This window comes from Botryllus schlosseri, chromosome 10 (assembly GCF_051294905.1).
Source record: "Botryllus schlosseri isolate E-star chromosome 10, Bs_hap1, whole genome shotgun sequence".
NCBI lineage: Eukaryota > Metazoa > Chordata > Ascidiacea > Stolidobranchia > Styelidae > Botryllus > Botryllus schlosseri.
The window spans coordinates 23639433-23654266 of NC_137245.1; the positions used below are offsets into that span (position 1 = coordinate 23639433).

General features: G+C 41.1%; 2 pseudogenes across 1 annotated transcript; both read right to left on the reverse strand.

Moving 5' to 3' along the window:
* Window positions 1–716: 716 nt before the first annotated feature.
* On the reverse strand, window positions 717–8831 carry LOC145447640 (cytochrome P450 2C21-like; annotated as a pseudogene). Its single transcript, XR_013917672.1, has 2 exons — window positions 7818–8831; window positions 717–3474 (listed from the first exon to the last, which is right to left on the reverse strand). The product of XR_013917672.1 is annotated as a cytochrome P450 2C21-like (transcript).
* Window positions 8832–9464: 633 nt separating this feature from the next.
* Window positions 9465–14764, reverse strand: LOC145447641 (cytochrome P450 2C20-like; annotated as a pseudogene).
* Between the last annotated feature and the right edge of the window lie 70 nt (window positions 14765–14834).

Below are 14834 nucleotides of genomic sequence, written 5' to 3' on the forward strand. Positions count from 1 at the left end.
AGTGGTGCCCACCGTAAATACTATTTTATTCAAATCCAAGTTTTTCGACGATAATAACCCCGCTTCTACTGGTTGGAATTGAACCAAATTTGGTGAACATCGTTTCTATGAACAACCTAACACTTTCATGGGGTGAACAGGAAATTTTCAAATTTTTTGTTATTTATTTTTGTATAACACTAGTCAACAAAATGAAAACAATTTTTTTAGGCAGATCATCCGAGAGCCGGTTCCGGGGTATTTGAGGTTGCTGATTACGAATATCACATTAGTTTTGTCAGATTGGCTCTTTGTCAGAAGATATTCATACCCCTAAAAAGCCCAAAATTACCGAATTTACCCTTAAATATTTCATTGCCATTTTACTTCAACTCAGCAGACTCACTAGGGTAAAATCACATGGATGTCATCATGAACATAATTATTAACGATCAAAACCCTCAAAATCTCTCTCTCTCTCTCTCTCTCTATCCAGCACCCTATACCTGCAAAAAACGGCTGCACACTTCACGTTTTGCGTTGATTTAAACTTTTGAAAGTACACCGGTCCGCCAAATATTTTTTGAAATTTGACCGGTCATTGTCATTGGGTGTAACGACTTCTGTAGCAAGATGCTCCCGGTCGAGTGGCTCGGTTTAGATGACTCTGATACATGGAGCTTCCCGTCTATAGCTGGCTTATATGTGTATCATATTTCACCCAAATGCAAGCTTGCTTTGTATGTTATTGATTTGCATGTTATTTATTTGCACGATTGACCAATAAAGATTCTGTCAAGTTGGTCATTCACATTTAGAACTGATCATGAGGCTCGGATTCGAGTCAACTAATTTTGATTGATTTCGACGATTCTGTCGAGTAAACCGACTTAAATACGGAATATATTCCTCAAGCGAGGTGTCACCGACGGGCGTCCGATTTATGGAAGCAAATTTCTTCCTGTGCATGTCATTAATCATTATCAAATACAGGCATTTTTTAAGACTATACGAAAGGAAGTAATTGGCATTCATATCACGAATGCATGATGTAATGCATCAGAATTCGCTAGATCCTATCCCGATTTCCACCACACACAGATCTTGCAATACCAAATATTTAAAAAATGATAGTTATAGCTTTATATATTATGGTTGGATTTCAAAATAATACTATGTGGCTACATACTAATATAGCGTAGATTTAAAAATGTCAAGTTGGATCACACGAGGAATACATCGTAGGCAGTGCAACGGCGAGGCATATGCTTACAGACAAAATAATATTTACTTTTCCATAGATGTATACTGTATATGTATGCCTATGACTCTCGAGGCTACGGCGGGATAATTGCAGTCGTAAAAATTGAAGAACTACCCATGTTAAAACATAAAACATCAAAGAACTTTTGAGATTATTGCAAAAGAGATACTTCCTCATCAGATATGGCTTAAACACATTTCGTCTTTTGCGGCAACTCAAGATGAAAATCACATATGACACACACATATGAATTATTTGAATATAATAGACACAATATTAGAAAAAGGGAAATGTAATTACGTATGGTGATTGAATATACTTAATATAATGAAGATTCGGAAACTTAACGGAATCATTTCACGCTCGATTCAACATAGGGGCAATAGTCAGATGGATTAGAAAAGTTTATCAAAAATATATATATACAACATATTGTATGGTGGTAACGACATCCAGGTCAAACCTAGATTTAAGTGCAAGAGAAAGGAATGTGTTACCACACGATACGGTGTCCGAGTAATGTAGTGGTAAGATCCATTTACCACCACGCCAATGCTGCATCGCAGAACTAATCTTCAATAGGCCTGGCCTACGCGCTGGCAAGAAATCTGAGTTTTGGTCGGTATTCAAAAATATTCAAATCTTTTCAACGTAATATAGCCGATACTTAAAGCCGATTGTACTTCACGCTATTGCAACCCGCCATGTCCTTGTTCTTTTAGGCGACAATGGAGTATGGGGTAGGGTGTTAGGCAAGAGTTAGGGTACTCTTCTAATGCATCCGGAATAAAACCAGAGGTGGCCAAAGTAGTCATCGTTGGTACTGATGTAGAAGCAACTTCGTAAATATTTACTCAGGGACAGGTAAAAGTAACGACGTCGAAGTACGAAAAGACAAGCATTTTAAGCTATGTTTATCTACAAATCTCAAAACTGCTAAGTAAAACTAGCCTTAAATTATAACAACTGAAGTTAGCAGTGTGAGTAGGAAGGACCCACTTGAGTATTCCAAAAGTTAAAGTTCTTCGTCACTAACCCTTTGGGGTGTTTAGTAACGAAGTACTTCTGCTTCAAGTATATTTCGCCTATTTGCACAACTTTCTCAATTGGATACGTTTTAGACTACTTTTCTCTACTTGACAGTTTTTAGTTTTTTAAGCAAAATTGGGCTTAGAATAGCTTTTTTACTTACTTAAAAATCGCTACTTTTACTTGAACATAAGTAGAAATTAATGACAATCGTTCTATAGTTCTACTGAGGCACCAACGACGAATGCTTTGACCACCTCTTCTGACCAACTCTGTTTACTGATCATCCGGCGATAATGCTTTCCATTCCAAGCAACAAGTCGGCGGAAGCAGAATCTGCCCTTCGATGCCGCTGAGGTCGATCTCCATCGTTTCGTATCTATTCCTCGTGTCGCTCCAAACTCTCGGAAGCCGAAACTCAAAATGTCGGATCAGAGCCACCAGGTGATACAACATGCCCACTTTGGCGATCTTTCGCCCGAGGCATTTACGCGTACCAATCGAGAAACCGATTACGTGTTTCGAATTCCTGAACTTCCCGTTTGGGTCAATATGCCGTCTTGGATTAAATACCTCTGGCTCTGGGAATTGCTTGTCGTTATGGTGCACAGCCCACAAGTTAGCCATCACGACTGTGCCCGAGTGGAATCGATACCACGCGATGTCGCAGTCTTTAGTAACGGTGCGCGGTACCCCCAAGGCTAGGATCGGTCTTATGCGTACCGTTTCGTGGATAGCGGCTCGGGTGAGGTTGAGATACGGCATTAACTCTTCAGTCACCTCTCCGCGTGTGTGTACCAGCGCGTCTCTGATTTCATCTCGGATTTGCTGCTTCAAATCTTCATCTTTCACGAGATATAACAGCGTCCACATCAAAGTATTCGACGCTGTCTCCGCACCTGCGGTGAATATGTCGAACAAAGTCGTGTGCAGTTGCTCAACGGTGAAGGTAGTATCGTCGCGAAGGGATTGCTCTTTAGCGATCCTATCGAGGTACATATCGATGAATTCCGGTTTCTCGCTGTCGTTGGCGCCTTCGACGGCGTGCTCGTCGACAATCTCGCGGATCATCTTGAAAGTCGCGGCTCGTAGCTCCAACGCCTCGTTGATTATTCCTCGAAAAGGTGGGATCTTGCGTAAGACGGGTATGAGGTACGCGGCCATGAAGGCTTCGAAGCTCTTGCGCGCTTGTATGGGTGTTTCTGTAAAGGCGAACAGCTTTTGGGTGTATTCCTATGACTAGGGTTACATTGAAAACAAAAATCAATTTACAACAAACATGTTTAAAAACATGGCCCTTGTTTAAAACATGTCTTTTAATGTATTTTGTTTTGCCGTGACGCCACGAATATTTGATTTTGACGTCACAGTGGATTGAAATTGACAACTGAAAATGATGGGTAAATATGGCTCCTTCGACGAAAAGGGCTTCCGATCACTGTCATAAACCGACCAAAAATATCTTTAACCAGGACTACATCGTAATGCGGCATTTTTACGGTCGGCGGTCATCATCATCAGAACACCCGTGCACGTGCAAAAACTGATGAACCGACGACGATTTCGAGGGTTCCAGCCACCCTACATCGTATACGTTGACTACTTTGGGTGCAAATCATCCGTAGGTTCATATTACATGTTCTTTTGGACGTATTCACACAATTATGACATAATTAGACAAACGTTTTAAAAAACACAATTTTTTTTTTTCAAAAAGCATTTGTTTAAAACGTTGTTTAAAACATGTTTTAAGCAAAGTGTTTTAAAACATCGTTTGTTTTAAATGCACCCCTACCTATGACTGTGTTCTAAAGTAGAGCACGACCGATATCTGGTTTTCGCGCGCGTGCCGCTTCAAACCGATAACTATAGCACCTTCATCGAAAACCACGATATTTTCAGCCGATATCTACAAGCTTTAATCGCATTTCCAAAACTTAAAAACATTAATGGAGACAGCTTTACTGCAATTGCTATTCTCGGACATGACATAACTGTATTTGGACGCCTGTAAGCTATAAGAAATGTAACAATATTTCCATTATGTGACGTCACGAATATATTTTACCTTTAATGGCCGATACCGATATTTCTCTCTAAGTGCGGTATCAACTGATGTGTGATACGACTGTTAGTAAGAGTGCTATAAAAGCAAGATATCCGGATGGAAGTAGTTTGCAATCACCGACGAATGTGATCAACGTAGTTGACATAGAAGAGTTAATAAACTTAGTATTTAAATACAAAGGTGGTCGTTCCCGAAGTACTTATACTTTTTCCGAGTGCTAGAGTGGGTTTGACTTCCTTACTCGAGTATGGTTATGGTGTCAGACTACTTGCAATTCTGATTGGAAGCTTTTTGACGCAAAACTACATACTTTCTACACTTGAACTTTTGTAAATGGAAAGTAGTATTTGGATTACTTTGCCTCACTTTTGCAAGTGAAATTAACACAGCAACCCGGAGAAATAGCCTAGTGACATGGTCGCTGAATGTATGTTTTCGAAAATTTCTCTGTTTATGGAGTCATCGGTCATTTTGGAATGTCGCGAACATGCATCGTGAAAAAGTGACCTCTACTCCTATTTACTCCAAGAAGCACGCGTCGCCTCCATCAAATCTATTTTCTTTAAACCATTTACGCGAGGTTGAAGAGTAGAAATTTAAGGCGATACTTCTACTTCTACGTAGAATTGAATCGCAATGTTGGGGTGGCGAGATAACGCCGTGTCATAATCCACGGCTGCAACTCCGATGGGTTGCGGGTTCGAGCTTCGAGTCCGACCGAGGTCGACTTTATAATTCCTATACTTATCTAGTAGGGCTGTTCAAAAATAACTTTTTTTCCTGAATCTTGCTGGTTACGTGATTAAATCGTTAGGTTGCCTTAAAAAACGACGCACACCAAATTTGAATTCATTACAACCAATATTTGCGAATTTCGTACAGTTTGAAAATTCTGAATTTGCCTAAAAATGCAAAAAAATATTTTTTTTCAAATTTTTTTGCCAACCCCGTGAAATTGTTGCGCTGTCTTCAAAAACGATGCAAAACAAATTTGACCCAATTTGAAGCCGTAGAAGTGGAGTTATTTCATTTTTTCTTTGATAATTCTGGGATTATCCTTGATCGGTGGATCATCCCAGAATTATCATCAAAAAGCCTAGAAGTGGGCCGTGGTATAAGTCGGCAGTTGCGGAATAAAAATGAAGAATATCGGCCTGGTGTAAATGACCATTGTAGTCGACAAACACCATGAATACCCCAAAAACAAACAACAATGATGACCAGCTCTGCTTAAATATTCCAGTAAGCTGTCCAATATGCGACTAAATTTCATGACCTTACTCTATCTCCTTGGCTAGGGAGAGGGACAAATGGGATTGTTTTTAACCCTATTCGAATATCAGGCTGTTGTAACGTTTCTGGAATGCCGCAGATCTCTCTCTGTTCTGGTGTCGAATGTATTTGGAGGGCTACAGCGTAATACGCTGGAGGCGAGTACTGTCGAGAGCGAATTTCGAAACGGCCAAGGTACGCATGCTGCACACGTGCCGGATGAGCGACGGCGAATGCAGTACTTTCAATTTCGAATGTAAAATATAGCCGGCACATTCTTACTGTCTTGAAAAGTTCGAGAGTTCATATGATACCACGTCTTTCGCTATACATCATATTGCGGCAATACTGCATATTAGTTACTATGTAATACAATACTGTAGATAGTTGAGCCTTGGTTGATCATTTTGCTCATGAAATTGATGATAAATCAACCATTGCGTTTAGGTAAATCGTATACATTTAACAATTTTCCAGCAAATCTCAATGTCCAAATACAACCTCAAAAACGGTGTAATAATTTCCAGCTACTTAACTGAAACAACGATGAAAAAATAACATAACATAAGACATAAAATACCATGCTCCGTGCGCGTGCGAATGATTTATTTGGCATGCCAAATGTTTTAATCGCTCCTTAATGATTTTCTATAATATATATATTTATTTATTTCGAAACTGTATATATAAAGCATGAAATCGCAGGGCACGAATACGTAGTATCAAATTAACACCCTTAGAGGTTACTGTGCATTTGGCTAAATCCTCTTCGATTCTTAATAGCATTCTATCAGGGGTATCTAGTAAGCTAGATATTCCTGCATTCAATGTACGTTTAGCTCCCGACATGTGGAGTGTATACCGAAATATTTTAATAATCTTTGGTATTCGTTAGCGAGTTATTGTCGACTTCGAGAGAATGTTGAAATCGAAGCTCGCATGTGAGATAAGATAGCAAGGTCACTGGCAAATTCAGATCAAATGATCCTTGAATTTTAAATTTAGAGAGGTTGCAGCAATGTCTGCGGGATTTCGTTCACGTCATTGGTTGCTCATGGAAACGATCGGTTGGTTAGCAAGCCGCTTTCTTCCGCGTCTCCGCTTACGGTAAAGTTCGCATTTTAAATCTTCGTATTAAGGCTGTGAACGTATCAAAGTGTCGCGGCGAAACTAATTTGAGACGTGGCTATAGCTTAGTCGTGCCCTCTCCGTGAGAGTTTCATAATATTTTTGGCATTAACACGGTGTTGTTTTGTAGTCTTGCGGTATCTAACACCGACATCAAGGACACAAGGCACAAAGTCGTCTAGTACACAGCAGGCATCGGCTAGTGATGTTGGTTTATTCCGGTGAGTTAGTGTGATAAGTGGTCGCTGGTTATGTCCACATTCAAGTCGAAATATAGGCAATTTCACTGAAGCGATACTAATCAGTCCTCAAGGTGACCGGACCACGACCTGACATATCGAACTCGCCTTACGACACATGCCACCTCTTTTTGTCACCTGTCTGTTTATATCAGTGGTGCTCAAACATTTCTCGACACGCCCCCTTGTGATAGTGAAAGATTTCGCGTCCACTTATCATGATATCAAAAAGTATTAACGACAGCAATCAGAATGCTAGCAATCCCAACGGATAGTTTGACGGCACTGAAGGTTGTGGCTGTGATGAGAGAATTCTGAAATATGAAATTCGGACAATGTACGAAGCAAAAAGCTATGGATTGACGGTAAATCGCGCCGAACGCGAAATTTATTTCAAGTTAACTGCGGCTTTGCGCCCCTTTCAGATGCTTTGACGCCCCCCCCCCAGTTTGAGAACCACTGTTTATATTATATTCTTTTACTTTTTATTCAGTGTGCAATTGTGCATGCCTCCTTTTTACATCGCCTAGGCCAGGTTGGTGTCTGATTTCAAGGACTACTCCAAGTCGTTTCGACACCTTCCTGTCTTTTCATTATATCGCAGTCTTATGGTGTATGGAAATGATGAAATTGTTAATAATAAATTGATTGATTGAAATTGTGACACATTCGCATTAGCCTTTCATACGCCCGCAAGGATAACACATACACTACAGCCTATCAAGGGGGCGAAATACAGCGACATCGGTATAGGGTGAGATCCGCTGATCGTTCTCCAGGTTTAGCATGGTCCCGAAAGGGTTACTCCATTTCGCATAATTATTTGGAATAAATATACCTGCTACTACGTTGCAGTATTCAGTCTCCTCCGGTCTGAAGTTGCGCCCGAACAGCACACGGCATATCACATTGGCGAGAGCTGAAAACAACATTTGCTTAGGATTTAGGCAGGTCCATTCATAATTATGTCGGTCTGGCGAATTAGAGATAGCAGACATACACCGGCAATTGTTCTGGTTGCAGCTCAGATTGTCCCTTCCATGGTTGTCGTATATGTTGCTCTTGCTAATAAACTGATTGCTTAGTTGCATGCGTAATGTCTTAACCAGCACTTTGCTTTCCGCGATCGCTAACTCTTGGATTTTGCCGTTACCAAGAAGTTTTCTAAACGAAGAATGACAAAAAGTACTCTGCGCTTTCCATTTTTCACCGTAATCTATAAAGGCCAGGCCGTTTCCGTTCCATAGTTCCACTACCAGTGGATTTTGCTGACGACCAGCCACAACGTGAGAATGATGCGCAAAACATTGGTGTATGGCGTCATAGTCGTTCAGAACGACAGCGTCCAAAGTACCAAATTTCACTCGGAAGATGTTACCGAGTTTCTTCTCTTCTCCCATTTCGAAATGGTACGACAGGGGTGTCGTCCAAGAAAAGGTAGGCTACCAAGTAGCGGAACCCATGGCGCTGATGGTATGTCTTTTATCTTTTTGGTCTTGTTCGTATTCCAGCCGGATTTTTCGGATTCACTTTTTCGGTTACGGAATGCATGCATGGCGACTTGCACTCCTCTGAAAGATGCAAGTGCGATACATATCGCATATATATAATATGTTGAGGATGAGATTTCAAATTCCATTCATATATTATTATTCCTGCTAACCAACAGCTTGAATGCCAACAACGCGGCGATAATGCTTTCTTCGAGGTCGTAGCCCCTAAGTTAGCTCACATTCATTCATTAGCCTATTAGTCCAGACTGTCTTGCGTATGCCGGTATTTATATATATAGGGGCTGCTTAAAACCCAAAAGAGACATTTCACTCATGATTAGTACTGGTACTGATTTGAAGTAAATGTACTCAATCCCTTCTTCCCTACTGCATTCCCACATACCGGGTATTCATTGGTAACGAGGTTATAGTTTTGACTAGAGCCCGACCGATATTGGATTTTTGGGCCGATACCGATAAAACCGATATCTGACATCTTCACCGATAACACCGATATATTCAGCCGATATTCAAATAAAGGGGAATCTACCTCAAAAGGCGCATTTTCAAAACTTCAGAGCCTTTATTTCAACAACTTTACAGCCATTGTCATACTTGAACATGAAATAGACTAGAAAGGATGCATCTGGGCACTTTGAAAGTGTAAGCTGTACGAAATATAGCAATATTCCCAGTCTAGCGGTCAAGAATTATAGTTCACCGACTTCCTACCATCATGTTGTGACGTCATGAAAATAGCCGATATTTTATCAGCTTCAATGGCCGATACCGATAATTCTTTCAAAGTGTAATATCGACTCGATATTATCGGCAAACCGATAATCGGTCGGGCTCTAGTTTTGACGCAGTAAATCGAAAATACTGGTTTGTCGATATACTTCCACAGATACATGACCGCTAGGAATTACATATTTACAAACACCTCGGTAATACTACGACAACCGCAAAATTTACTCTTTCTCTCCATATTTACTCTGGGCACCTATCAAATCACCAAACCAAAAAGGTTGAAAAGCGCTGATTGAGATCGTGACTGGATCATGGCTGTTTGATGAGGGTCCCAGATCGTGATTGAGAATTCTCGTTTTAGAGGCCCATATTGAGAGGCGTCGGCGGCGAATCGCTGAATCGTTGTAGTGTAAAGTTTATCAATCAGGTTGATAGATATGATCGAATTCAATATTATCAAATCAAAATCCTGTTCTGCATTGGGAATGAAAATCTAGGTCCAAATCGAATTCCATAAATTATTTTGTATAGTCCAGATCCTGTAATGACGGGAAATTGTCAACCATTAGAAATTCCATGCTCAGGTCCAGATCCAGCTTTAGAATAATCATAAATCGAAATCTGATCATAACTCGGCCTAAATTCTCCTAAGCCGGTTTTTTCGAACTCTAAATCCATATGCATCCCTTGAAGATACGCCACACCATCACGCAACTGAATATTATACCTAGACTTGTAACCGCTTGCACAGTTGGTCCCCTACCGTAAACTTCATCTTCTTACACATGCTCATTCAACCGAAGATGGTCTATCGACCAGAGGCGTATCAATCATACACCCACCTTTGCATACTGATACTGACGGCAATTAAACGCAAAGCATGATTTAATGACCCATGCACTCTGCACGCTGATTTAGAAGTGCAAAAGGATAGCATATAAATGGTCAAGGAATTATAAAGAAGAGTGGTGTATGTATTGCTACGACTCGCTGTAATTACGGCGACAAAAAGCCCTGATATATCCGATGAAAGAACGCACTTACAGAGAATGGAAAGAGCAGCAAAGAGGCGCGGAATAGAGACAAACATAGAAGAAATACCTGCGACATCGGGTACTAGGTAGGCCTAGGTGGGTGCCAATTTAAGAGACAGCAACCGCAACTGGTGGTTCGGCATCCTGCGATCTGTTGATTCCATCGCATTGTATATTTTGTGTGTCTTGTTCAGATGAAAATATAATCTGAATGTTATCTTATCCGATATCAAACGATAATCTTCAACAGAGGTATATGATGGAGATACGGTCATTGGTCACCAGTGCTCCAGTTTGGATCCAAGTCTAATGGTCATGATTGGTTTCGTCAATTCCCCTGAGGCTTGAGTAAATCGAATTAACGGAAATATATTTAAGGTATCACGGATGAGCGATCAGCGCTGCATTGATGGCACCAAATTACTTCGCACGCAAGTTGTTTAGCACACACCGGCGGACATTTTATATACGCTCACCGTAGTATTGATTGGGGTGTAGGCAAGAATTTGGGTATGGTTCTATTGCATCCGCAATAAAACCAGATGTGGTCAAAATAGTCATCGTTGGATCTCTCGTAGGAGCAAAATCGTGAATATGTACTTAAGCACAGGTAAACGTAGTGACTTTCAAGAACGCAGAAACAAGTATTTTAGGGTATGCGTATATTTCACCTCTCTACACTCAAGTATAAGAAACCTCGAAAATCTCTACTTGAAACTTTTCCGTTTTCTAAGGAAATTAGGCCTGGAATATTTTTCTACTTACGATTTACTTCGCTACTTCTACTTGAACATCAGTAAAAATTAATTAATGTCGTTATAGTTCTACTGGAGTACCAACGATGAATGCTTCGACCACCTCTTCCAACCATCTCTGTCTACGGATCATCCGGCGATAAAGCTTTCTATTCCAAACAATAAGCCGGCGGAAGGAGTATCTGCCCTTCGATGCCGCTGAAGTCAATCTCAATCGTTTCGTATCTATTCCTCGTGTCGCTCCAAACTGTCGGAAGCCGAAACTCAAAATCTCGGATCAGTGCTACCAGGTGATACAGCATGCCCACTTCGGCGACCCTCCGCCCGAGGCAGTTGCGCGTACCAATCGAGAAACCGATTACGTGTTTTGAATTCCTGAACTTACCGTTTTGGTTGATATGCCGTCTTTGATTAAAAACTTTTGGCTCTGGGAATTCCTTTTTGTTATGGTGAACAGCCCACAAGTTCGCCATCACGACTGTGCCCGTACGGAGTCGATACCCCGCGATTTCGGAGTCTTTTGTAACGGTGCGTGTACTCCCAAGGCTAGGATCGGTCTTATTCGTACCGTTTCGTGGATAGCGGCTCGGGTGAGGTTGAGATACGGCATTAAATCTTCTGTCACCTCTCCGTCTGTGTGTACCAGTGCGTCTCTAATTTCGTCCCGGGTTTGCTGCTTCAAATCTTCATCTTTCGCGAGATATAACAACGTCCACATCAAAGTCGACGACGATGTCTCCGCTACCGCGGAGAATATGTCGAACAAAGTCGCGTTCATTTGCTCGGCGGTGAAGGTAGTATCGCCTTTTCGCGATTGCTCTTTAGCGATCTTATCAAGGTACATATCGATGAAGTCCGGATAATTGCTGTCTTGGGCACCTTCGCCGGTGTGCTCGTCGACAATCTCGTGAATCATCTTGAAAGTCGCGTATCTCAGCTCTAGTGCTTCGTTGATAATTCCGCGAAAGGGCGGGATCTTGCGCAATACGGGTATGAGATACGCGGCCATGAAGGCTTCAAAGCTCCTGCGTGCTTGTATGGGTGTTTCTGTAAAGAAGAGCAGCTTTTGGGTGAACGCCTATGACTGTGTTCTAGAGTAGAGCCCGACCTTTATCTGGTTTTCGAAAGGGTACCGATAAAACCAATAACTATGGCACCTTCATCGAAAACCATGATATTTTCAGTCGATATCCGAAAGATATGGCATCCAGCTTAAATCGCATTTCCAAAACTTCAGAGAATTTATTAATTGGAACAGCTTTACTTCAATTGCTACACTCGGGTATAAAATAACCTATGGAAAGGCTGTATCTGGAAGACTGTAAGCTATCAGAAATGTATCAATATTTCCAGTCTAGCGGTCCCAGATTATAGCTTTCTGACTCCCCACTATACCATGTTGTGAATTTAGTACCTAAATACAAATGTGGTAATTCCCGAGGTATTTCTAATTGGCAGTTTTTTGACGCAAAACTACTTACTTTTCATACTAGTACACTTGTAAACCGAAAGTAGTTTTTCGCTTACTTAGCCACACTTTTGCGAGTGACATTATCACAGCAACCGGGAGAAATAGCCTAGTACGGGGCCCGTAGTATCATGGTAACTGAATGTAGGTTTTCGAAAATTGCTCTGTTTGTCGAGTCATTGGTCATTTTGGAATGTCGCGATGATCATGGTGAAATTGATAATGTTACCACGTCTCCTATTTATACTAAGAAAGCATGCGTCACCTTTTACCCGAGTTGTAGAGTAGGAATTTAAGGTGATTCTACAATGTTGATCAAGTCTCCTTGAATATCCTAGTCATCTCTTTAATGTGCGACTAAACTACAGGACCTTACTCCATCTCCTTGGTTAGGGAGTGGGATTATTGGGGTTATTTCTAAGCCCATTCTAATATCAGGCTGATTGCAACATTTCTGCAATACCGAAGATCGCTGTTTCGGTGTCGAATGTATTTCGGAGGTTATACCAAAATAAGATGGAATGGCGATCCCTGTCGAAAGTGATTCTCGAAACCGTCAAGGTCTACACACTGCATTCGAGCTGCATGAGCGACGGTGAATGCATTACTTTCAGTATCGAAAGTAAAATAGCAGGCACATTCTTTCCGTCGTAACTAGTTCAAGAGCTCACATGATACCACTTCTTTCGCTACATTTGGATAAAGAATTTTATCATTCCGTGAAGAATAGATTAATACCCCAAGAAAACAACATAATATGCATGGCATCATGGCAATACTACATATCGGTTATTCTGTAACCCGGTAGGTGTAGAGCAGGGGCGGGCAACATACGGCCCGCGGGCCGGATCCGGCCCGCAGACAGTTTTTCGTCTTACATGATAATGTGGCCCGCCAGTCTTCCGATATTCCCCACCAATTGCTTACATCAAATTTTAGTGACTGTATGTTATTAACACATGTTTGTGCATAGTGCAGAGAGCGAGGGTGGAGCTTACGCGTGAGTTCGTCGAAGCAAGCGAGAAGACTTGCATTATCGGCATTTACGATGTACTTCACCCTAGTTTCAAAACTAAAAACGGGTCGCGAGCTACTTTCAATTTTCGAGGCCGCGGTCTGCATGAATTCAATATCGAGATAAACAGACCACACAGTTAAACAACCACGCTATCTCGTCACCTACTAAACCCTAATGCATTGATATCTTGGTAAATTTGGGGTACCGGGCTTATCGAACGCCTTGAAATCGTAATGAAGGATTGCACCGTCTGTTGATTGATCAGAGAGAAGCAGACATGGTGGTGCCAGTATGACAATGCTGTTCACAAATCCACATTGTCTTCGTCATTATTGGCGAGGAATGGCTTTGAAGTTGCATTGCTGTCGTTAAAATACATTCATTAAATACGATTTATTCCTTGTATATGTGGATAAATGGGCGAATAATGTATCGATTCAGCAGTCCGGCCCGCCAAGTACCTAATTTTCTTACATTCGGCCCGCCAACTTGAAAAGTTGCCCGCCTCTGGTGTAGAGTGTAGATATTCGAGCCTTGACATATCATTTTGCTCATGAATTTGAGTTTGATATAAATCAACCATGTAAATCGCTTACATTTCACAATTTCGAAGCGAGATGATTGTATATTTCCCAGAAAATCTCAATGTCCGAATACAGCCTCGAAAATATGTACTAATTTTCAGCTACTTATTCTGAAACAATATGAAAAAAGAACATAACATGAAATACCATGCTCATTGGCCGTGTGAATTATTATTATTAATTTTGAAAATTGGACATTGTGGCGCTTGTCACATTATCGGTCTGGTGCGCCACGACAGAAATGTCGTATTACACATCGCAAATCGTGCACTTAAAAAAAAATTGCTCAAATCAAAACATTGCTGGCCAGGACCAACTCAACGAGAGGCGAGAGAAGTTCTGGCCGTACGAGAAGGTTGTATGTGGTGAACTCAACTTTCAAATTCAAGCAGAAATCAATCAAATATGCTCGGTGCCAATCGTATTTTGGGCATGCGAGGAGGAAGTGATCCACATTCTCGGGTACGAGGCATAAGTCACACAAAGGCGTGACGATGCAGTCGTGTGAATGATTTATTTGGCAGACTAAATGTATTGATCGCTCCTTGATGATTTTCTATGAATTTGATTATAAATCAATTATTGCGTTTCGGTAAATCGTATACATTTCACAATTTCGAAGCTAGATGATGGTTTGGTTCCCAGAAAATCTCCTTTTTCAAATGCAACCTTGAAAAGGTATACTAATTTCCAGCTACTTATTCTGAAACAATAATGGAAAAATAGAATAGCATAAAACATAAAATACCAGTG